At 39.6% G+C, this 26614-nt stretch overlaps 1 pseudogene; it reads right to left on the bottom strand.

The window, feature by feature from the left end:
* Nucleotides 1-18: 18 nt before the first annotated feature.
* Nucleotides 19-24058, bottom strand: LOC136335398 (disintegrin and metalloproteinase domain-containing protein 20-like; annotated as a pseudogene).
* Between the last annotated feature and the right edge of the window lie 2556 nt (nucleotides 24059-26614).

The following is a 26614-nucleotide window of genomic DNA, read 5'->3' as shown; positions in this document are numbered from 1 at the left end:
AGATTCCCTTGAACTTTATTAACTTATCACTTGGACCTACGAGAAAAATCACATTTATACTTACCAGGAGAAATGATAAATAATCACTCTGATAATTATATCCTAAAGCTATTGCAAGGCTGACATCTTGAAATAAAATGACTGGACAATTTAAGAAAGGTCAATGTGTTTCAGTTTGTTTAATATTTCATGTGTGGTCATACTGTTAATATTCCTTATGATAGTAGGAACACTTAGGTTCACTAGAATGAGGGCCTGTACTTAAGATGTTGATTCTACTGTTTTATAAATGCCCTATAGCAACTCTCGTTTGCACTACTGTGTATTTTTTATAAGTTCTCCATAATTAGTTATGTGTTGGATTTTTGTCATTTGTTCATTTTATCGCTAGCATAAAATGAGCATGAAAAAGAATCTCTAGGCAGATACAGTAGGAAGATCAAAAACTTCAATGTCGTAGACCGTGAATGTCAACTGTAGTGGAAACACCTGCTCCGTATGTGATCTTGGATAAATTCTTAGAATTTTACATTCTCTCGGTCCACAATTACATTCAGAGATGAAATGTATTTTTTTCTAAGCTTATGTGATAATCAAGAAAGCATTTAAGAAGAGCCTACATGTTGTTAAGCACTCACTATGCTAACTCTATCATTTTCCTTATTCTCATTATTACTCCTCAGTTCTGCTAAACCAGGGTGTTTCAAATACAATGACTTTGGCTTTGCATCTTTATTGTAAAACCATCATATGAGGAGCAATTGATCACTGATATTTCATTTCATAAATCCTCGGTTATTGAAGTCATAGTATTTCACATTTAAAATCTCAGGAATTCATTAATAACAGCCTGTCCATGAATTACAGAGTGGAGTTGATCGTCTGGTATATATATGGAGGCACAAATTTAGGTAAAAGGAAAGAGCAAGCAAACACTACTGAAATAGTGTACCAGAATTTAGTGTGATAAGCAGTGTGTCATATTTATGCTATTTAGAAGCCTCAGGCCTCAGGTAAAATCTCTTTCTGAAAATACAGAATCCAGATGAGGGCAGCCACCAAATGATGGATGAAAGATGCCGCTATAGAGAATCAGTAAGATCACCACGCTGTGAAATTATTATTTGTCCATATTTTATAGAGCTCTCTGGACCAGCAGTTCCCACCTAGGTAGCTATCTGGTAGGTGACCTATATCTTCACCGATGACAGGTCTGAGTTCCTATTTACTATGCTCTTATCAAATATGGGAGCTGTGTTTGCAATTGTAATTAATATCTACTGAACTAAAATTGAGATAGGATCAACACGATTATTTTTGCTGATCCAAAGGCATGGTTGAAATTAGACTGTCAATAGAAAAAGAGAGAGAGAAAGAAGACTGAAACTAGACAGTCTACCTAAGAGAGGAGTAATTTTGTTTCTGTTTCAGCAGCCGATTTACCAAAGCATAAATGTAGGTCCTGTTTATTTTTTGTCTTCCTACCACCCCAACGTTTCCTATATTGGTTCATATCCTTATCATTGTTTTACATTTGATAAGGACCTTTAGTTTCTCTCAGGCGATTTCATTTGTAGTACTACAAGTTTGAGTGTGTGCAGGTGGCTTTGTCTTTGGTTATCATGCTCTCTCTAAAATGGTGAAATAAGATTTTGACTCAAGGAATGGTGTGGTCTGCCAGTCTAAAATGTTTTCAAATAGCATTAATATTTCAGGTTATAGGCCATAACTTCTGAAAAGATGCCTGTGTGGTCTAACATGTATTCTTTAAAAGGGGTTCCTTATTGGTGCCAGATATTCAAGCACAAACTGGACAACACAGCTGGTTTATTACAAGTTGACATGAGAATAGAAATGCTCAGAGTTAGTCTTAAGATTGTTTTTCATATTTCTAGGGCTGTGGCATATCAAGAAAGGGCAAGGTTACAGGACAAATGTGAGGGGAGCAGGAAAGAATGAAGAAGAGGAGCAGTGGCGTAGAAAAAAGACAAGGATCAGGATAGGTGGGAAGTGAGAAAGGATTGGGGTTATGAGACACAGAAATAGAGGTATATAGGAGGACAAGGTCTTGGGGAGGGGTAACGTTTTAAGTTATTCAAAAGGGTATTTAAAATATTAAAGTCTGTTCAAGGCCTGATGATGTCAGAGTAATGGCACCATAGGAAATATCCCTGATCTCTCCATTTGAAACAACAAATTGAACATCTATAATGCAGCAAAGTAACCCAGCTGGGATTGCAGATGTGCCCAAAAGATCTGCACACTGAAAGGATAAGGTGGGGAGGGTTGACAAACGGGATGGAAGATAAGACATACATGTGATCAGCTCTGGAGAGTAGATAAGCCCGGACTGTCATGGATTTAGTCCGCTAAGACTCTAGAGAGGAGGGAGGCCCAAGTGACTGGGTTTTTGTCTGCTGGGACTATGGAGAGAAAGGTGGCTTGGACAGTCTGGGTTTTGCCTGCCAGTTCTACTGAAAGAGGAGAAGCCTGGAGGGAGAAGCAGAGATCAAATAATGTATACAGACAAAGGAGAATGACAATACCACATATCAAAATTTCTGGGATGCAGCAAAAGCAGTAATAAGAAGGAACTTTATATCATTAAAGGCTTATATCAAGAAACAAGAGAGATCACAAGTAAAAAACTGAACATCACATCTGAAAGAATTATAAAGAGAACAAAGTCAACCCAAAGTCAGAAGAAAGAAAATAGTAAAAATTAGAGCAGACCTAAATGAAATAGAGAACAACAACAACAAAAATCCTATAGAATATATTAATACAACCAAGAGCTGGTTCTTTGAAAAGATCAATAAAATTAACAAAGCCCTGACTCACTAAGAAAAAAAGAAAAAGGGCTCATATAAACAAAATCAAAATGAAAGAAGAAAAATTACCAAAGACATCATAGATATACAAGGAATCATACTAGAACATTATGAAAGATTATATGCCACCAAAGTCAACCATCTAGAAAAAAATGGATAAATTCCTAGAACTATAAAATCTTCCTAGACTAAGTCAGGAAGAAGTGGAAAACCTAAATAGACTCATAAGCAGAGAGGTAATAGAAACAATTACCCAAAACCTCCACCAAAATAGAAGTCCAGGAGGGTCAGATGGTTATATTAGTGAATTCTACCAAGCATTCAAAGAAGATTTGATACCTATCCTTCTCAATATGTTCTAAAAAGTAGAAGAGGAAACAATACTCCCTAACACATTTTATGAGGCCAACATAACCCTGATACCAAAACCTGGCAAGGACAGCATGAAATTAAAAACAAACAAACAAACAAAAAACTACAGTCCAATATTTCTCTTGAATACAGATGTAAAACCCTAAACAAAACACTAGCAATTCTAATACAACAACATAACCTGTTTCTCTGAAAATAAGACATCTCCCAAAAATAAGACCTAGTGCAAACTTTTTCAATCTTAGAAATATAAGGCCTCCCCTGAAAATAAGACCTAGCGCTGTTGTAAGGTACCAAAAAGCTGAAAATTGATATTAATATTGTGGGAGGAAAGGTCAGGCTTTCCTGTTCCATCCCTCCTTTAGGGAGGGGAGAGAGAAGAATGTAGAAGTTTTTGGCTTGCAAGAACAATGGATTATTCAGTTTTAAATCTAAAATAAAGGTTAACCTAGAAACTTCTTCTCTTTCAATAGGGGACAGAATTTACATACCACCTTGCATTGACTGTAGTTCCTTTTCCTTCTTGGAAAGAAAAAAAGAGAAAGAAATCCATAGTGTCTTGTATGCTATCGGTGGGAAATGGGTTTCCTTTATTCCAGACCTCAACTGCAGTCAGAATTACATTAATCCTGAAAGGTTGATAGAGGAGACCTGTTATATTGACCACATCAAGTTCTTCACACTGCACTTTTGACACATTACTGTAAGAATAACTGTATCAAAAGTGGTCCACATTCACTACCAGCTCAAGAAATCCCAAGTGAGTCCACCTGCCCATGTAAGAACTTTGCATTAGAGTGCCTTTATACAACTCTTGCATCTTCAATTGGCTTGCTATTTTCTCTTCTGTTAAGCTACATCTCATAAGTGGGAGCTGTACATATATCTACCTTATACACGAGATGTTCAAAAGTGGCAGAAAACCTAATTGGCTCAATTTCATAAGCAAGATCATTTATCTGTAGCATTCCTCAGAAACCTCCAGAACAGGTACTGAGGGCAGCCAGGGACTCGGGGACCCCCTGCACATAACCGTGATAGTAGCAGTCATCAGGGACAAAAGGCTGTCCTGGAGAAGGGCATGCTGGTCTGTGCAGGTGAACACCAAGAGTTGTCTGGGAACCAAGAACTTCTTGACCATCAATGTGAACTAATATGTCTCTGGCCCCCAAAGTACAGACTGTAGGAGATACAGCCTGGAGCCTTAGCATCTCTGTCCCTGCTGGTCACCTTCAAGGGGATCACCACTTCTTGGGAGAAGCGTTGGGAGGGCCTGGCCTGACTGTGGTCATATATGGACAGAGACACCTGAAACCACAGCAGTAGAAGAGTGCCCTTGGGGGGCACCAGAGCCTCACCCACTGTCATTCTGGAGCTGTCATTGTGGAGCCATCTGTCCGGGGCAGAAGCGGGCTGGGTATGAGGCACTGCTGGTACAATTCCTCCCTCTGAGCTGCTCAGGGTGCAGGGTAGACCTCTACAGACCTGTTAGTTGGAAGAGTTGAGTCATCAGAGCCGCAGTGCTGAAAGTGAAAGCAGAAAGGGCTAAAATGGGGCAGGTGTGAGGGAGGGTGAGGGAAGGAAAGAGAAGAAAGTGAAGGAAAAGTGATTCTCCAATTGGGACAAGGCTAAAACCAATAAAATGCCTGAGATTGCCCTGATATATATATTAGGGGAGGGAGTGGGGAAAAGGGTAGGTTTCCAGAAAAAGAGACGTAGGGCATTCATCATACGTGGGTTATCATTGAGTGTGGATAGTAGCTACATAAGGCTTCATTTCATAATAATCTCTAAACATGTAAACCAGCATAAAATTTTCCTATTAAAAATATTGACATATGACTGATATCTTGCTATCTTCAACAAATATGTGGACAACCCATCCAAAAGGCATCATTTGGGTCCCTTTATTTAGGTGGTTTCTTCCATATCCCCTTTTCTTTCTTTCTTTTTTTCCTTTCTTTTTTATTTGGTGACAGAGACAGAAAGACAGATGACAAAAAGGGAGAGAAATGAGAAGCATCAATTCTTCATTGAGGCTCCTTAGTTGTTCATTGAGTGCTTTCTCATATGTGCCTTGACCAGGGGGAACTACAGCAGAGCGTGAGACCCCTTTCTCAAGTCAGCGACCCCAGGTTCAAGCTGGTGAGCCTGCACTCAAGCAAGATGAGCCCGCACTCAAACCAGCGACCTCCAGGTTTCAAATCTAGGTCCTCTGTGTCCCAGTCTGACGCTCTATTCACTGTGCAACCGCCTTGTCAGGCCATCTCCCTTTTCTTCTGCAGCCATCTTATCTAACCTCCATTCTGTTTGAGGTTACTAATCAGAGTAAGCCACGCTTAAGGTCTCATTAGTTTTAAGAGACCGCCTTCAATGAAGACAATTTTTTAGTTTATAATACATTCTTTTCTGCAGAAAAAACCAGATGGATGTCAAAGAGGGCAGCCATACTGATGGAGTAACAGGGAGTGGGGCTGCTATTTGGGGGCAAGACAAACAGTCCACTTGCCTCTAATCACAGCATGGAGGCAGCAGCCTTCTCTCTACCCAGCCCAGCTGCATCACGTTCTCCATCATGAGACTCATCTTGGTTGCATAAATATTGATTCTATTCTATGTGTCACATAGCTGGTGAGTTAGCTGAATTCTCTAGAGAAAGCTGGACTGAGGAGTTTAAACCTAGAGCCAGTTTGTTAAAATGTTGAAAAGGCCACTATTCGAGTGGATTCACATCAATCACTTCTGTTGCAAACAAATTTTAGCTCAGGCAACAGCTGATTTTCCTCATTCACTGGCTTTCAGTTCAAAGTATCAGCAATTTGCTCAATATTTAAAAGCAAAAGTTAAAACAAATTTGGAGACACATTTGAACACATCCTGGTGGCCTGAATATTCAGAATAAGAATACAAATGGGCCTGACCAGGCAGTGGTGCAGTGGATAGAGTGTCAGACTCGGATGTAGAGGACCCAGGTTCAAAACCCCAAGGTCATTGGCTTGAGCGCTGGCTCATTCAGCTTGAGCACAGGGTCGCTGGCTTGAGCATGGGATCATTCGCTCTGCTGTAGCCTCCCAGTCAAGGCACCTTTGAGAAAGCAATCTATAAACAACTAAAGAGAGTAAGGCTCTGCGACAAAGAATTGATGCTTCCCATCTTTCTCCCTTTCTGCTTGTCTGTCTCTCTCTGTCAAAAACCCCCCCAAAGACCACAAATGGGACCCAGCAGTGTACAGCATGAATACTAGCCTCAGCATTGAAATGTCAAGAACAGCTGCACACATCTGGACACTTTTCCAGAACTAATGGATGGCTACCATAAACCAAGAATACTAGATGAACTCTCTGAGAGGAAGTACTTCTGACAGAGGAAAAACCCTAAATTACCAGATTTCCTTTCCATGTCTCTCTTCAGATAGCATTGCTATTTGCTACAGATCTGGGGATATCAAGATGGGATGAATTTGTTGAAAGAGAATTATTGTCAATAAAACATTGTAGATGGAAATAAGACATACTAAGTAATGTCAGAAACATGATGTGGTAATAATAGAAAATTTAATTGCCAAAAATCTTGAGACACAGCAGCCTTGGTCATCAATGCATGACTCCAAAGACAAGCACTGAAGGAATATCACCTTAATATTAACTATGTGTACTAGTGTCACTCCAGAGCCCTTCATTATCAGCAGGTCAAGCAGACTGTAAATCTTCCTATCAGTCATGAATTCTTTCTTCTATTGCTGGCAGCTATTTAAAACTCCTCAAAAACCCTATCTTACTGTGTCTCCACGCACTCTCTCAGTTATGGCCTAATTCATTGTTTCTCAAACTTGGGTCACAAAACATACAGGGTTATGAAATTGATTAAGTGAGCCACAGCTAAATGAAACACAAAAATATCAGATAGCTTCACAGTGGTCATGTCACCTGCTATTATTATCTGTCACCACAGAAGGTACAACAGCAGCATTCTGTGGGCCCTTCTCATGCTGATAATCAACTATTTTCTAAACTCTGAAAGTAATCTGTGAAGCTGTAGCTGAAACTCTGCATGGTGTATTTCTTCGTTGCTATTTGGCTTCCTGAAGTTTTACTGAGAAGGGCATTAAAGAGACAATAAGACAGAAAGAGAGAGAGAGAGAGAGATGAGACAAGGGACTTGTTGCCATCCATTTGCCTGCTGTTACTTCCTGTGAATCTGCAGCAATGGTCCCTTGTTGCGGTTTTGAGGGGTTTTACTGCAATCCCTGAACCAGTCCCATAAAGCCTTACCAAGCATAGGAGTATCTGGTGGGCAGTGCACCCTCCTGAGAACCAGATATATAGAGCCATGCAACAGTACCCTAAGCAACCCACACTAGTAGCCTGTGTCCCTTTCTCAGATGTTCCAGCCCACACCACAAAGTGCCTTGATCCAAGCACCACATATATAGCAACTCTTTCTGAGATCTGAGTCACAGTTTTGGAGGGACCTCTTCTAAGTCCCTAAAAAATGAAGAGGTGCAGCTATCAACTCCATGATGCTCCTTTTCTGCGTTCTTTAATTACCAGCATACCTGTGTTCTACAGTCCATGTCTGAGTCTATGAGACTCATTCTGAAAGTTTCTATATTAGGATAACCCCAACCTCTTCCCTGTGTCCTCCCATTCTTAGGGGAGAACTTCCTTCTCAGAACTATACCTCTGTGTACCTCAGTGTTGTTCCCTTTTTATCTTTTTAGGTCCTTAACACTTTTTAGAGTTCCTTATATGTATATTAATTATACTTGGTGGATTTCTCTCTTTTCTGGATGAGATCTTGACAGATAACAGGACGTGATACCAACAGTGCTGCCGAGAGACACAGACAAAATGGGACTCTGGGATGGGTCTGGCACGTCCCTGACTTTACCTCACTGCTGAACTCCAGGGCAATGGGCATGTACGGCATAACAATTACTTAAATTACCACCCAATGTGGATTGTGATGAAGTGCCCTATTGAAGCAAGTGTGGGGGACCAAGTGAGGGCTGTGATGATGGTTGTAAGTACCTCAACGACTGAGAGACAAGCTGGCCATACTGGATCCTACTGCAGTATTTGAAAAATGAGGCTCAAGGTGCTAAATTCTGAGCTCAGTGACCTGATAAGAGTGGGCTTAAAGAATGCCTGATTTGTTTTAGACACAGGGCCAACCTTACAGAAAATCAGATTTTAATTGCGGAGTTGTATAACAACAATGTAAGTTGAATATGTAGATTTGCCAACACTCAGTGGGAAAGAGGACACTGAGAAGGAAAAATCTTTGACACTTGCAAAGGAGAATTCCAGCTGGATTTGATTGATTCTGAGTATCTGTAGCTCCCAATTATTCCCTGAGTCTCCTTTACCAGGGAGAGAGGCCAGTCCTCTGCTGAGAAGTCCAGCCACCTCTAGCTTGAGACCCTGTTGTTATCTCAGCTGGGGAAGTTATCCTGCAACGGGATGACTAGTCTCTTCAGAACATACTCTTACCACCATTTATTGGCAGTAACTGCAAGTCAGAATCTAATTTAACATGTTCCAGAGGAACAAGTTCAACAGTGAATTGAGAGGAGAGAACTTCTACTCTAAAATAATGACAATATTTTACTAATTTACATTGGCAAAATTAAATAAACAAACCATACTGACAGAAACAAAGTAGTTATATAAAGTATACTTAATATAGCCTGACCAGGTGGTGGCGCAGTGAATAGAGCATCGGACTGGGATGCGGAGGATCCAAGTTTGAGACCCCGAGGTCACCAGCTTGAGTGTGGGCTCATTTGGTTTAAGCAAAGCTCACCAGCTTGGATCCAAGGTCGCTGTCTTGAGCAAGGAGTTACTCGGTCTGCTGAAGTCCCATGGTCAAGGCACATATGAGAAAGCAATCAATGAACGACTAAGGTGTCGCAACACAAAACTGATGATTGATGCTTCTCATCTCTCTTCGTTCTTGTCTGTCTGTCCTTATCTATCCCTCTCTCAGACTCTCTCTCAGTCTATATAAAAATATATAAATAAAGTATACTTAATATAAAATTCAACAGGAGTGTTTGTCTACTTCATAAATAGCTTCAAAATATATAAAGCACATGTTGAGAATCAAAAAGAGAAAAGGGTCTGGTCTGTGGTGGTACAGTGGGTAGAGTGCTGACTTGGAAAGCTGAGGTCATCGGTTCAAAACGCTGGACTAACCCAGTCAAGGCACATATGACAAGCAACCAGTGCACAGCTAGAGTGAAGCAACTATTCACCTATGCCCCACTCCTTGTAGGATCAATAAATAAAGTCATTAAAAAAAGGAGATATATCCAAAATCTACTTGTAGGTATTAACATGCTTCTCTCAACAAGTGATAGAACAATCAGACAAAAATAATAAGAAAATAAATACTTAAGCAAGGATAATTAAATTTAGCTAATTAACACATATAAAACACTCTATCCAACAACTGTAGAATACTCATTAGGCTCAAACGGCACTCAGACCCCACCCAATGGTGACACCATGAAGGACCCAGTTCCCCCAGCACCAGCCTGTGCTTGGAGGGCTGCACCCCCAGCATTTGTCTACAGCCTAAGTGCTTCCTGGTTTACAGACAACTGCCAGGTTTGTCTACACAGGGCAGCACGCCCGCCAGGAGAATCAGCCCTTTGTCCAGGATGACTACTACTATCATGGTTATGTAGAGGGGCCAAAGTCCACGGTTGGCCTCTGTACCTGTCTGGGTGCCTTTCGGGGGGATGCTACAGGTAAATGACCTCACTCATGAAATTGAGCCCATAAAACACTCTACCATATTTGAACATCAACTGTATAAGACAGACAGTAGCAAGAGTTAATTCCCAGCAATCAAATGTGGATAACGGAAGAGGAAACCCAACATCAGAAGCTTGAGATAGAGGCAGAGAATTCAAAACTACCACCGAGTTCCCACAGCTGGTGAAGCCACAGGCCTTTTGTGGAGTTGTCCTCGTGATATATAAAACTATAGCTTTACGTATCAAATAGAAATGTCTCCAAGGCAACAGAAGAAATATATATTTAATGTGACCAAGTTAGTAGATTCCATCTATCCCCAGCTAGTATGTCATGTGTCTTTCATTGGGACTGGGATTTGGAACCAGGGGAATATTTTCATTGTTGAACAAGACATAAGTCAACCATGTGACAGTTTCAGTAAGGGGGAAGTGTTCATCTTTATCACTGTTTGCCACATTATTCTGGCATCTGTTTGAATGCCTGAATCTCAGGAATATGCTACCCTCACTTTGGGGCAGCAGTTTGTAAATTCATCAGAGAAGATTTCTTTCATTCTGTGGTGGTCCTTGCTCACCAATGAGACCATAATCTTGGCATGTCTTACATGGAGAAATTCTGTTTATGCAGAAAAAGCACAATGCAGCTTCAGTCATAGAAATTATTTTAACTTCATTAACCACAGGGGAAGAAATCTGTCAAACACTTGCTTTTCAAAATGCTATCCCATTGGAGTGGCAACTAAAGAGTGTGATCGTGAGTGAGAATGTCAGTGCAGAAAGGATCCTGGCTGTGGGTCTAACTAAATGGAAACCTCAGACACACTATGCTTTTGGTCCTCTCCTGGAAAGCCTTGAGGAACACACATCATAAATATCACCTTCATAACTGGTCCAACAGAAGGCTAAGGTAGTATGCTGAGATTTTCTATGTGCAGGATGAGATGCGTTGTGGTGACAGTGTCTACTGTTATCACAAAATGTGCAACAGTCACAATAAACAATATTACTATATTGTTGTCCAAACAGCAAAGCGCCTCTGTGAAGTACTGTAAAATAACTAATATGCAAGATCATTCTGCCTACTGCGGTATAGAAGGTTTAACATACAAAACATACCTTCCAAGCATTTTATGTGGAAGAGTGCATTGTGAGAATAATGCACTCAGCTAAGCTGAGTTACCTCAGAAGCAAAGCCCTGGAAATGTGTTCCAAACACAGTGTCATAATCCAGATATGTGTTCATTGTACCAAGTGTTGGGGAACCAACCGACTGCCACTTTGGCAGAAATATAGTTGATATTAGACATGGAAATGGTGGCATATTGTGAGGTCTAGGCAAGATATGCAAGAGGAGTTGTGTTGATTCTTCAGCTCTCAACCATGACTGCAATTAGAGAAATGCCATGAGAAGGGTGTGCAACAATGAAGAACACTGCCCCTCTTCTTACTGTGTTTGCAGGTTATGGAAGTAGCTCAGCCAGTGGCCCAGTTCCCAAAGGGCAGCCTCCTTTCCTCACTATTAACAATTCTTCACACAGTAATTCTTTTTTAAAAAACTGATTTTTATGGAGAGAGGGAGAGTAGGAGATGGAGAGAGGAAGAGAGGAAAAAATGGAAGAAAGAAGACAGAGAGAAGGATAGAAGGAGAGGTGGAGAAAGGGAAAAGGAGAAGAGGGAGAAAGGGCGAGCAAGGGAAAAAGGGGTACGAGAGGAGAGGGAGAGAGGGGATAGAGAAAGGGAGATGGAGAAAGGGAGATGGAGAGAAGGAGATGTGGAGAGGGAGATATGGAAAGAGGGAAAAGAAGCGGGAGACAGAGAGGGAGAGGGGACAAGGGGGAGATAAGGGGAGAGGGAGAGGAGAGAACATTGACCAGTTCCTCTATGTGCCCTGACAGGATCTAATGGGCAACCTCTGTGCTTCGGGAAAATGCACTAACGAACTGAGCTATCCGGCCAGGGCTACACAATAATTCTATTTACACACTTTGCTTGTCTAAGTATCTTATGTTTTTATCAGAGTACTATGTTTTTAAGAGGCCCTAATCAAGAAAATATCCTTAGAACTTAAAACAGAAAATAGAAGGATTAAAAAATATTCATTGGTCCATAAAAAATATCTTTGGAAAGAGAAGATATTGCATGATAATTGACCAATAACCTACAGTTCATTAGTTTTGAAAGTGTTATCAAAGGCAGATTTTCTTGGTTCTTTATGTTTAATTGAAAGATAAATGGGCACTCAACTTCTGAAATTAAATGTCTTTTGCTTTTCCTTAGTAAATACTTTGTTCCTTCCATTTCAGTGGGTTGTACTCAGTAGGAAGTCATGAAAATATATTCCAGTGGTTTCATCATATTAACTCTGTGGCTACACTCTCTAACCAGGTAGAAGGCAAAGACTGCATGGCATAACCACCAGGACAGAGTATTAAAAGTTACTGGCTCCCTTGGTAGTATCTGAAGAACTAGTAGAGCAAATCAGAAGAATGAGGTTTATAAACAAAATAGCTAGAAAGGGGACCAAAACAATTAAATACAGAGATAGAAAATGGCAAAAGTCAGAGAGTCAATGAAAGCAAAGTAAGCGTGCTTTCTGTTTTTACGATCTTCATAAAAACAAGTAATGGTCTGAAAAGATCCCCAGTAAATTACTTTAACAAAGGAATCTAATAAGAAAAAGTTTAGTCTAAAATAAAAATAATAAAAGGGGCAAATCTTATAGTTACTACTCTGGCTACCAGAAACTGTACATGGGGGATGGGATGCAGAAAGAGTATGTGTGTGTGTGATGCCAAGAACACTGTAAAGACTCTCTTGCCCTCAAAAGTTGCTCAGTGTCCTACTGAGGTAAGAAGACATGAGAACACAGAATAACAGCAGAACGAATAAATGCTATAGGACAGTGTGCATAGGGTTGAGTGGAAGGGAGGCAGGCAATCAGATATGTTTCCCAAAAGAGGAGACAGCTAAGCTGAGTTACTTCAGAAGTAAAGTATCAGGTTCCAATCTAAGGTAATATTAATATTAATGAACTCACTTAACTTTTAAAACAATCCTAACAGGTGGGTATTGCTATTATCCCCATTTTATAGTTGGGAGAAACTGGGCACAGAGGATTGTATAACTTATGGACATACCTGGAAAAAAGTGAAGTAGTATTTGAATGTAGACTTTGCTCTTAATCATTAAATGAGTAAGAGTTTAAAATCTACATGGCGCCCTGGCGGTTGGCTCAGAGGTAGAACGTCAGCTCGGCAGGTGGAAGTCTCAAGTTCAATTCCTAGTCAGGGTACAAAGGAGAAGTGACCATCTGCTTCTCCACTCCTCCTCTTCCTTCTCTCTCTCTATTACACTTCCAAAGCCATGGCTCAAACAGTTTGAGCAAGTTGGCCCTGAGATGCTCAGGATGGTTCTGTAGCCTCACCTCAGGCACTGAAATAGCTCAGTTGCTGAGTAACAGAGCAGTGGCCCCAGATGGGTAGAGCATCGCCCTGTAGGAGGCTTGCATGTAGATCCAGGTTGGGGTGTGTGTGGGAGTCTGTTTCTCGACCTCCACACATCTCACTTAATAAAAATAAAGCAAAAAAAATTAGTAAAATCTACATGGCATAGAATACATAAAGTACACAAACATGAAAGTATGAGAATCCAATATCTGTCACTTAATATCAATAACAGCATCTCCACAAATTTTTAGTTCCTTGATTGCAGCACTAATATTAAAAATTTCCAAGGTTCTTGCAGACATTGGAAACAGCACAAGTCAAATACCTGTCACAGCCTGACTGGGCAGTGTTGCCATGGCTAGAGCATTGGCCAGGGATGTGAAGGACCAGGTTAGAATCCCCAAAGTTGCCAGGGCTCATACAGCTCAAACACGAACTCACCAGCTCGAGCGCATTGCTGGTTTGAGCGTGGGATCATAGACATAACTTCATGGTCACTGGCTTGAGGGGAAGAGAGAGATAGAGAGAAAGGAGAAAAGGAAGGGTGGAGAAGAAGATGGTCACCCCTCCTGAGTGCCTTGCCCGGGAATTGAACTCCAGACATCCACATATTGGGCTGATGCTCTACCACTAAGCCAACCAGCCAGGGCAAGAAATAATTTTCTTTTCACAGAAGACATGACCTTCTCTGTAGAAAATGCAAAAAACTTGACAAAGGAACTCCAGGAATTAATTAGAAAGTATACAAATACTGCAGAATACAAGGTTAATATACAAAAGTCAATAACTTTTCTTTCTTTCTTTTTTTGTGAGTGACAGAAACAGAGAGAGACAGAGGAGGAACTGATAGGAACAGACACACAGGAAGAGAGAGAGAGAGATGAGAAGCATCAATTCTTCTTTGTGGCTCCTTAGTCTCCTTTGTTGTTTATTGATTACTTTCTCACATGTGTCTTGACTGAGGGATGGCAGCAGAGTGAGTGATCCCTTGCTCAACCCAGTGACCTTGGGCTCAAGCCAGGGACCAGGGAGTCATGTCTGTGATCCTATGCTCAAGCCAGCAACCCTGCGTTCAAGCCAGATGAGCCCACACTCAAGCTGGCAACCTCAGGGTTTTGAACCTGGGCCCTCTGTTCCCAGTCTGACACTCTATCCACTGTGCCACTGCCTGGTCAGGCAATATAACTTTTCTATATATCAACAATGAACAAATGGAATTTGAAATTATAAACACTACCATTTATATCTGCTAAATGCTCAAAAAGTGAGCTCAAAAATCCTCAAAAAGTGAAATATATACATATTAATCTGACAAAATATGTACAAGATCTATATGAGAAAAATTACAAAACTCTGATGAACAAAATTAAAGAACTAAATAAATGAAGTGTGATTCCCTATTCATGGGTTAAAAGACTCAATATTGTCAAGATGTCCTTTGTTTCCAACTTGACTTTGGAATTCAATGAAATCCCCAGCAAAATGTCAGCAAGTTATTTTCTTGATATCTATAAACTGAAAGAAAGTTTATATGAAAGGCAAAAGCCTTAGATTTTCCTTCAATACACCACATACAGCTCTAGATCGTTCATCCAAACAGAAAATCAATAAAGAAATATTGGCCTTAAACAAAACACTAAAGCAATTGGATATGATAGACATCTACAGGACATTTTATCCCAAAGTGACAGAGTACACATTTTTCTCTAGTGTACATGGAACATTCTCAAGAATTGACCATATGTTGGGCCCTGGCCGGTTGGCTCAGCGGTAGAGCGTCGGCCTAGCGTGCGGAGGACCCGGGTTCGATTCCTGGCCAGGGCACACAGGAGAAGCGTCCATTTGCTTCTCCACCCCTCCGCCACGCTTTCCTCTCTGTCTCTCTCTTCCCCTCCCGCAGCCAAGGCTCCATTGGAGCAAAGATGGCCCAGGCGCTGGGGATGGCTCTGTGGCCTCTGCCTCAGGCGCTAGAGTGGCTCTGGTCGCAAGATGGCGATGCCCAGGATGGGCAGAGCAACGCCCCCCTGGTGGGCAGAGCATCGCCCCTGGTGGGCGTGCCGGGTGGATCCCAGTCGGGCGCATGCGGGAGTCTGTCTGACTGTCTCTCCCTGTTTCCAGCTTCAGAAAAATGGAAAAGAAAAAAAAAAAATTTAAAAAAAAAAAAAAAAAAAAAAAGAATTGACCATATGTTGGGCCACAAAAATAACATCAGCAAATTCAGAAAAATTGAAATTCTACCAAGCATATTTTCTGATCATAAAGCCTTGAAACTAGAATTCAACTGCAAAAAAGAGGGAAAAAAACAAAAATGTGAAAACTAAACAACATACTTTTAAAAAATGAGTGGGTCAAAGAAGAAATAAGCGCAGAGATCAAAAGATATATACAGACAAATGAGAATGACAATATGACATATCAGAATCTCTGGGATGCGGTAAAAGCAGTGATAAAGGGAAAGTTCATATCACTTCAGGCCTATATGAACAAACAAGAGAGAGCCCAAGTGAACCACTTAACTTCACACCTTAAGGAACTAGAAAAAGAACAAAGACAACCCAAAAGCAGCCGAAGAAAGGAAATAATAAAAATCAGAGCAGAAATAATTGAAATAGAGGACAGAAAAACTGTAGAAAAAATTAATAAAACAAGGAGCTGGTTCTTTGAAAAGATCAACAAAATTGACAAACCCTTGGCAAGACTCACCAAGGAAAAAAGTGAAAGGACTCATATAAACAAAATCCAAAATGAAAGAGGAGAAATCACCACAGATATCAAAGATAGACAAAAAATTATTGTAGAATACTATGAAAAACTACATGCCACCAAATTCAACAACCTAGAAGAAATGGATAAATTCCTAGAACAATACAACCTTCCTAGACTGAGTCAAGAAGAAGCAGAAAGCCTAAACAGACCAATAAGCAGGGAGGAAATAAAAAAAAACTATTAAAAACCTCCCCAAAAATAAAAGTCCAGGCTCAGATGGCTACACTAGTGAATTCTATCAAACATTCAAAGAAGACTTGGTTCCTATTCTACTCAAAGTCTTCCAAAAATTTGAAGAAGAAGCAATACTTCCAAACACATTTTATGAGGCCAACATAACACTCATACCGAAACCTGGCAAGGACAGCACAAAAAAACAAAACTATAGACCAATATCTCTAATGAATACAGATGCTAAAATACTAAACAAAATACTAGCAAATTGAATACAACAACATATTAAAAACATAATACATCATGATCAAGTGGAATTCATCCCAGAATCTCAAGGATGGTTCAACATACGTAAAACGGTTAACGTAATACACCATATCAGCAAAACAAAGAACAAAAACCACATGATCCTATTAATAGATGCAGAAAAGGCATTCGATAAAATACAACACAACTTTATGTTTAAAACACACAACAAAATGGGTATAGAAGGAAAATAGCTCAACATGATAAAGGCTATTTATGATAAACCATCAGCTAACATCATATTAAATGGCATAAAACTTAAGACTTTCCCCTTTAAATCAGAAACAAGACAGGGTTGTCCACTCTCTCCACTCTTATTTAACATGGTGCTAGAAGTTCTAGCCCGAGCAATCAGACAAGATAAAGAAATAAAAGGCATCCATATCGGAAAAGAAGAAGTAAAGTTTTCACTTTTTGCAGGTGATATGATCCTATACATCGAAAACCCCAAAGACTTCACAAAAAGATTATTAGAAACAATAAATCAATACAGTAAGGTTGCAGGATACAAAATTAATATACTAAAGTCCATAGCCTTTCTATATGCCAACAACAAAACATTAGAAAACGAACTCAAAAAAATAATTCCCTTCACGATTGCAACAAAAAAAAATAAAATACCTAGGATTAAACATAACAAAGATTGTAAAGGACCTACATAACAAAAACTACAAAGCATTGTTAAGGAAAATTGAAAAAGATACAATGAAATGGAAAAATATTCCTTGTTCTTGGATAGGAAGAATAAATATAATCAAAATGACCATAATACCCAAAGCAATATACAAATTTAATGCAATTCCCATCAAAATTCCAATGACATTTTTAAAAAAATGGAACAAAAAATTATCAGATTTATATGGAACTATAAAAAACCCTGAATAGGCAAAGCAATCCAAAGGAAAAAGAACGAAGCTGGGGGCATTACAATACCTGACTTCAAATTTTATTATAGAGCCACAACAATCAAAAGAGCATGGTATTGGCAGAAAAATAGACACTCAGACCAATGGAACAGAATAGAAAGTCTAGAAATAAAACCACATATATATATGGTCAGATAATTTTCGATAAAGGGGCCAACAACACACAATGGAGAAAAGAAAGCCTCTTCAATAAATGGTGCTGGGAAATTGGAAAGCCACATGCAAAAGAATGAAACTCGACTACAGGTTTGTCCTCTTGTACTAAAATTAATTCAGAATGGATCAAAGACCTAAATATAAGACCTGAAACAATAAAGTACATAAAAGAAAACATAGGTACTAAACTCATGGACCTGGGTTTTAAAGAGCATTTTATGAATTTGACTCCAAAGGCAAGAGAAGTGAAGGCAAAGATAAATGAATGGGACCAGATCAGACTAAGAAGCTTTTGCACAGCAAGAAAACTGACAACAAAATAAACAGACAGCCAACTAAATGGGAGACGATATTTTCAAACAACAGTTCAGATAAGGGCCTAATATCCAAAATATACTAAGAACTCATAAAACTCAACAACAAACAATCCAATAAAAAATGGGAAGAGGACATGAACAGACACTTCTCCCAGGAAGAAATACAAATGGCCAACAGATATATGAAAAGATGCTCATCTTCATTAGTTATTAGAGAAATGCAAATCAAAACTACAATGAGATACAACCTCACACCTGTTAGATTAACTATTATCAATAATACAGGTAATAGCAAGTGTTGGAGAGGCTGTGGAGAAAAAGGAACCCTCATCCACTGTTGGTGGGTATGTAAAGTAATACAACCATTATGGAAGAAAGTATGGTTGTTCCTCAAAAAACTAAAAATAAAACTACCATATGACCCAGCAATCCCTCTACTGGGTATATACCCCCAAAACTAAAAACATTAGTACGTAAAGACACATGCAGCCCCATGTTCATTGCAGCACTGTTCACAGTGGCCAAGACATGGGAACAACCAAAAAACCCTTCAATACATGACTGGATAAAGAAGATGTGGTACATATAAATTGATACTATGGAACATTACTCAGCCATAAGAAATGATGACATCGGATCATTTACAACAAAATGGATGAATCTTGATAACATTATACGGAGTAAAATAAGTAAATCAAAAAACTAAGAACTACATGATTCCATACATAGGTGGGACATAAAAACGAGACTAAGAGACATGGACAAGAGTGTGGTGGTTACGAGGGGGGGAAGGGAGAAAAGGGAGGGAGAGGGGGGAGGGGAGAGGCACAAAGAAAACCCAGAGGACAATTTGACTTTTGGTGATGGGTATGCAACACAATTGAATGACAAGATAACCTGGAGACGTTTTCTTTGAACATATGTACTCTGATTTATTAATGTCATCCCATTAAAATTAATAAAAATTTATTTAAAAATTTTTAAAAGACTTAGAACTTTCAATATTCAACATATACAGTATTGAGTAAGAGAAACAAAGCCTATCACAGAAGAATGGATAAAAGAAATATGTTATATATATATATATGCATATATATGCCATATTTATGTATATATTATATTTATATACATGCCACACACACTCACATACACACACACAAACACACAATGGACTACTGTACAGTAATAGAAAGAAAGAAATACCATGTTTCCCCATGGATAAGACGCTGCCATTAATAAGACACACCTTCATTTCAAGACCCAAAATTTGGAAAAAAACATACTACATAAAGTTATTGACCTCAAGTTTTATTCATCATAAAATTCATATAGCTCCTCATTCACATGAACAAGCAGGAAATGCAAGTAATAAATCTACAATCACTGTATAACATGCACCCAGTTTTTAAACCCCAAATTTTTCAAAAAGGGTGCGTCTTATACATGGGAAATACTGCACTATTCTTCCCAACAACATGGATGGACCTTAAAGGCATTATGCTAAGTAAAAGAAATCAAACAGAGAAACACAAATACCATATGTTGAATCTAAAACAAAAGCAAATTTAAATTTATAGATATAGAGAAGAGATTGGTGGTTGCCAGTTGGAGGGTAGACAACATAAGTAACAGTGGTCAAAAGGTTCTAACTTCCAGTTATAAAAATATAAGTCCTGAAGATGTATTGAACACCATGGAGACTATAGTTAAGATTAGTGTTTAGTACTTTTAAAAGTTGTCAAGACAGTAAATTGTAAAAGTTCTCATCACAAGAAAAATGTTTCAAATGACGTGTGATGATGGATGTGAACTAAATTTACTGTGGTAATCATTTCTCAATATATACATATATCAAATCATTATTTTATATATCTAAAACTATGTTAATTGTGTGCCAATAAAAAACAAACAGGCTCTGCTTGGCAGCTCAGTAGATAGAGCGTAAGCCCTGTGTATGGACGTCCTGAATTTGATTCTGGGTCAGCGTACACAGGAGAAGCAACCATCTGCTTTTCCCTCCTCCCCCTCCCAGTTCTCTCCCTCTTCCCTTCCCACAGCCAATGTCTCAGTTGATTCCACCGTGGCTCTGGGTGCTGAGGTGCATCCACCACAGGTTCTAAAAATGACTTCGGTCCTGGACTGGGTCTCACTTAAAGAAATAAAAGAAAAAAAGAAAGAAACATATGAAAAAACAAAGACTAAAACAGAATGCAAATTCCTCTATTTTTACTTTAATTTTTTAAAATATTGCTTTCCCATTTTTTGATAATATGACAGCCTGTTTCATTTTTATTTTAATATATTTATTTTTCAATTACAGATGTATTCTTGTCTTGTTGGGTAAAGAGTTCTTTGTATCTCTGTTAGGTTCAATTGATTAAAGTCTTACTACTTTATAAATCTTTTTTTTTTTTTTTTTTTTTTTTTGGTGAGAGAAGAGGAGATCGTGAGGGAGACTGCCACATGTGCTACAACTGGGATCCACCCAGCAATCCTATCTGGGGTTAATGTTTGAATCGACTGAGCTATACTCAGCACCTGTGCTGGAAACAAATTGAGCCAATGGCTGCAGGAGTGGAAGAGGGAGAGGGAGGGGAAGAGAAGAAGATGGCTTCCTCTTCTGTGTGCCCTAACTAAGAGTAGAACCCAGGATGTCCATATGCCAGCCTAACACTCTATCCACTGAGCCATCAGCCAGAACCTCTTCTTTCTCATTATATTAAGTATTTATATTGATATGTTTAAGTATTCAATTATTTTTTTATAAAATCATATTTCTCCCTTTGATTCTGTCACTGTTTACGTTATATTCTGGAACTCTGGTGCTTGTTGCATGTACGTTTATAATTATTCTATCTTCTTGGCAAATTTGCCATCTTATAAACACATAATATCCTACTTTGTCTCTTTGTACAGGTTTTCCCTTACCTCTTTGAATATATCTAAGACAGTTTCTAAATAATCTTTGTCTAGTAAGACTGATGTCTGGGCTCCATTGGGGATAGTTTCTGTCAATTTATTTTGAGCCATGGTTTACTGTAGTTTTGTATATGTTGATTCATTTCTTTTTTCATTTTGGTTGTTGAAATTAGGTATTTTATCATAGAAATATGGTAACTCTGAAAAGTAGTCTCATACATCTCTGTGATGCTTTTAAAAAATTTGATTGCTGAAAGTCAATGGAGACTTTTTCACAAAACTTTAAAATACTACTCTGGGGTTATGCATGCTCATGGAAGACTCTGTTCTTGTAGCTCATCTTCATCTTATGTGTTCACAGATTCCCAGAAATTTCTAAAGCATTTTGAAGATGACTTATTCTTTCTTTTTGTGTATGTGTGTGACAGAGACAGAGAAAGGACAGATAGGAACAAACAGGAAGGGAACAATATGAGAAACATCAATTCTTTGTGCAGCTCCTTAGTCTCCTTAGTAGTTCACTGATTGCTTTCTCATATATGCCTTGACCAGGGGGCTACAGCAGAGTAAGTGATCCCTTGCTCAAGCCAGTGACCTTGTGCTCAAGTCAGTGACCTGGGGCTCTAGCTAGTAACTTTGTGCTCAAGAAAGCAACCTTGGGCTTCAAGCCAGCGACCTTAGGGTTAAAGCCAGCGACCATGGGGTCATGTCTATGATCCCATGCTCAAATCAGCAACCCTGCGCTCAAGCTGGTGAGCCCAAGCTCAAGCCGAATGAGACTGTGCTGAAGCCGGCAACCTTGAGGTTTCAAACCTGGGTCCTCCATGTCCCAGTCTGCCGCTATATCCACTGCACCACAGCCCGGTCAGGCAAAGCTGGTTTATTCTTAATTGGTCCATTACTTGGTTGCTGTAAATCTTTGATGCTTTTCCCCCCCAGTGTTCCAATAAAGTTGGTTCGAATTGATTCTAGTTGTTTCTCAGTTTTACTGTGGAGGAATGAGAGCTTGGAGCTTCCTGGTGTGCCATGTTGCTTATGTCACTCTGAATACAAAACTTTAAAAATTTGAACGATTTTAGAGAACAACACACTATGGTTCATTAAAATCCACAAATGAGGCCCTTGTCAGTTTTCTCAGTGAATAGAATATCAGACAAGCATATGGACATCCTGGGTTTGATTCTTGGTCAGGCCACACAAGAGAAGCAACTGTCTTCTGCTCTCTCCCTTCTCTCCCTCTTCCCTTCTGGCAGGCAGTGGCTTGACTTTTTTGAGCGTCAACACTGGCCACTAAAGATAGCTCAGTTGATTTCAATGTCAGCCCCAGACAGGGTTGCCAGGTGGATCCCAGTCGGTTGGGGCACATGCCGGCGTCTGTCTCTCTGTCAACCTCCTCTCACTTAAAAAAAGGCAAAAACAATAAACCACAAATTGTTTCAAGACTACAACTTAGGCCTGATCTGTGGTGGCGCAGTGGATAAAGCGTCGACCTGGAAATGCTGAGGTCGCCGGTTCGAAACCCTGGGCTTGCCTGGTCAAGGCACATATGGGAGTTGATGCTTCCTGCTCCTCCCCCCTTCTCTCTCTCTATCTCTCCTCTCTCTGTCTCTCCCTCTCCTCTCTAAAACAAATAAATAAAAAAAAAAATTAAATTAAAAAAAAAAAAAAAGACTACAACTTAGCAAAACATAATCGTGAAAAGTCCTTGTGAGAAGACAAGATGGCGATGGAGTTGGAGGACGTATCAACTTCCACCTCCCAGAACCAAAGTGGATTAAAAACTAATTTTAAGAATCATCATTTGGCAAAACCAACTTTGGACTAAACTAAGAGGACTCTTCAACCAAGGAACAGTGAAGAAGCCACACTGAGACTGGTAGGAAAAGCGGAAATGCGGAGAGGGCTGCCCAGCTCCCCAGAGCCAACAGCAGCTGGGAGAGACTCGTGTGGCGGGAAGTGAGTTTAGCAGAGAGGGGAGCCCCAAGAACAAAGCCCCAGCCTGCCACCCCAGAGGCTAGAAGAGGCATATGGACAGTATTTCGCTGGAAACAAGACAGGATACTGTTTGTGAGAAAGAGACTGATTTCTCAGACCCAGGATTCTTCTTAAAGGGACTGCACAGAAAACCTCTCCCATAACCACTCACCCAAGGCTCCGGAAGACAGGTAGAGAGGAGAGGACCGGAGTAGCAGGAAGAGAGTGAAATCTAGGAGGAACAGAAAGAAATATTTTGAGAGACAGCCACCCTAACCTATGGGATGAGTCCCTCCCCAAATCTGAAGTAAATATTTCCCCTGGAAACAGCAATACCAGCAAAGGGAAGCAAGATACCAGCCAAACAAGCTCTCCCACAGCACTCAGAGCAGAGTCGCTTAGAAGGAAGGAGCTTTCAGGACTACAGTAGTGAGTCTTAGGGTCTGAGCTTCAGCGCCCCCAACCACATGGCTGAGGGCTCACCTGAGGGTGGGCAGCGGTGGGATGCCAAAGCGCATTTTGTCGGCAAGGGCGGAAGCAGCTGGCCACCACTGAGGCCCAGGTGTGAGCTTAGTCTTACCTGGCTGGGGAGGAGGGGACATGCAAAAGTGGTCAAGCCCAGTTATGAGCTGCCTGCAATCCAGCCTGCAGGGGAAGGGCAGGAGCCCCAGAAGGGGCAGAAACCCACCTTTGAGCAAGAGCGCAGGAGCACAACCTTGCCCCGCCTGTAGAACTGAGGCTTGTGGCCTGACTTGGGAGCCAGCTCCTCCCACAGGGGTGAAGCTAAAAGCCCAGAACAGGTGGAGTCCCACTACTAAGCATGGGCACGTAGTCCCACCCAGCCTGTGGAGCCAAAGCTTGCACTGTCCCATGAGCGGGCTCCTACTACAGGGGTGGGGAGAAAGCCTGGAATCAGACGGAGACCCACAGCTGAGCAAAGGTACTCACCCCTGCCCTCAGGGCCAAGCATAACGCCATCCATGGGGATGGAGCGGAAGTCAGTGCCACCGAGATTTGTACACCCAAGCACGTGATCACAGCCACTTCCGTGAAGGAGAGGCGGAAACCACAGCAACAGCCCCAATGGGCAGGCACCAGAAATGCCCATACCTGAATGCCCTAGGCAGCAACAGCAGAGAAGGTGATGGCCCATTAAAAAAAAAGATGCACATAGATTGAAGATAAAATAATGAAAAAAAATATTTCACGCAAATGGAAATGAAGAAAAGCTAGGGTAGCAATACTTATATCGGACAAAATGGACTTTAAAACAAAGGCTATAGTAAGAGATAAAGAAGGTCACTACATAATGATAAAGGGAGTAATCCAACAGGAAGATATAACCATTATAAATATCTACGCACCTAATATAGGAGCACCTAAATATATAGCAGACTTTGATGGATTTAAAAGGCAAGATCAATAGCAATACTACAATAGTAGGGGATTTCAATACCCCACTAACATCACTAGATAGATCCTCAAGAAAGAAAATTAACAAAGAAACAGCAGACTTAAAGGACACACTAGATCAACTTGATTTAATAGATATCTTAAGAACCTTTCTCCCTAAAGCAGCAAATATACATTCTTTTCAAGTGTTCATGGTACATTCTCTAGGATAGACCACATCTTAGGGCACAAAAGTGGTCTCAACAAATTTAAGAAGATTGAAATCATATCGAGCACTTTCTCTGATCACAATGGCATGAAACTAGAAATCAACCACAACAGAAAATCTGAAAAATATTCAAACACTTGGAAACTAAATAGCATGTTATTAAATAAAAAATGGGTTAACAATGAGATCAAAGAAGAAATAAAAAATTCCTAGAAACAAACGATAACGAGCATACATCAACTCAAAATTTATGGGACACAGCAAAAGCAGTCCAGAGAGAGAAGTTCATAGCATTACAGCCATACCTTAAGAAGCTAGAAAAAGCTGAAATAAACAACTTGACCCTGCATCTAAAAGAACTAGAAAAAGAACAGCAAGTAAAGCCCAGAGGTAGTAGGAGGAAGGAAATAATAAAATCAAAGCAAAAATAAATGACATAAAGGCTAAAGAAACAACAGAGAGGATCAATGAAACTAGAAGCTGGTTCTTTGAAAAGGTAAACAAGATCAATGAACCTTTAACCAGACTCACCAAGAAAAAAAAGAGAGGACTCAAATAAATAAAATTAGAAATGAGAGTAAAGAAACAACAACTGACACAACAGAAATACAAAATATTGTAAAATAAATACTATGAAGAACTGTACGCCAAAAAACTAGACAACCTAGATGAAATGGGCAAATTCCTTGAAACATATAATCTTCCAAAAATTAATCTGAAAGAATCAGAAAACCTAAACAGACCAATTATAACAAATGAGATCAAAACAGTTATCAAAAAACTCCCAACAAAAAAAAGTCCTGGGCTTGATTGTTTCACAAGTGAATTCTACCAAATATTCAAAGAACTAACTCCTATCCTTCTTAAGCTATTTCAAAAAATTCAAGAGGAAGGGAGACTTCCAAGCTCCTTTTATGAGGCAAGTATAATTCTGATTCCAAAACCAGGCAAAGACAACAGAAAGAAAGAAAACTATAGGCCAATATCCCTGATGAATTTAGATGCTAAAATCCTCAACAAAATATTAGCAAACTGGATCCAGCAATATATGAAAAAAATCATACACCATGATCAACTGGGATTTATTCTTGGGAGGCAAGGCTGGTACAATATTCGCAAATCAATCAACGTGATTCATCACATAAACAAAAGGAAGGAGAAAAACCACATGATAATTTCAATAAAAGCAGAAAAAGCATTTGATAAAATCCAGGACCCATTCATGATCAAAACTCTCAGCAAAGTGGGAATACAGGGAACATACCTCAACATGATAAAGGCCATCTATGACAAACCCACAGCCAACATTATACTCAATGGGCAAAAATTAAAAGCAATTTTCCTAAAATCAGGAACAAGGCAGGGGTGCCCCCTTTCACCACTCTTATTCAACATAGTCCTGGAAGTCCTAGCCACAGCAATCAGACAAGAAAAAGAAAAAAAAGGCATTCAAGTTGTAAAAGAAGAAGTAAAACTATTATTATTTGCAGATGATATGATATTGTATATAGAAAACCTAAAGTCTCAGTCAAAAAACTACTGCCTGATATATGAATTCAGCAAAGAGGCAGGATATAAAATTAATACTCAGAAATCAGGGGCATTTTTATATACCAACAATGAACAGTCAGAAAGAGAAATTAAGGAAAAAATCCCCTTCACAATTACAACCAAAAAAATACAGTACCTATGAGTAAATTTAACCAAGGAGACTAAAGACTTGTACTCGGAAAATTATAAAACATTGACAAAAGAAATCAAGGAAGATACAAATAAGTGGAAGCATATACTGTGCTCATGGTTAGGAAGAATAAACATCATTAAAATGTCTATATTATCCAAAGCAATTTATAAATTCAATACCAATTAAAATGCCAATGACATACTTTAAAGATATAGATCACATGTTCCAAAAATTTATATGGAACCAAAAAAGAACATGATTAGCCTCAGCAATCTTAAAAAGGAAGAATAAAGTGGGAAGTATCACACTTCCTGATATCAAGTTATACTATAAGGCCATTGTACTCAAAACAGCCTGGT

This window comes from Saccopteryx bilineata, chromosome 4, assembly GCF_036850765.1.
Source record: "Saccopteryx bilineata isolate mSacBil1 chromosome 4, mSacBil1_pri_phased_curated, whole genome shotgun sequence".
NCBI lineage: Eukaryota > Metazoa > Chordata > Mammalia > Chiroptera > Emballonuridae > Saccopteryx > Saccopteryx bilineata.
Note: the sequence above shows the minus strand (reverse complement) of the source record. Positions and strands in the feature narration are given on the sequence as shown.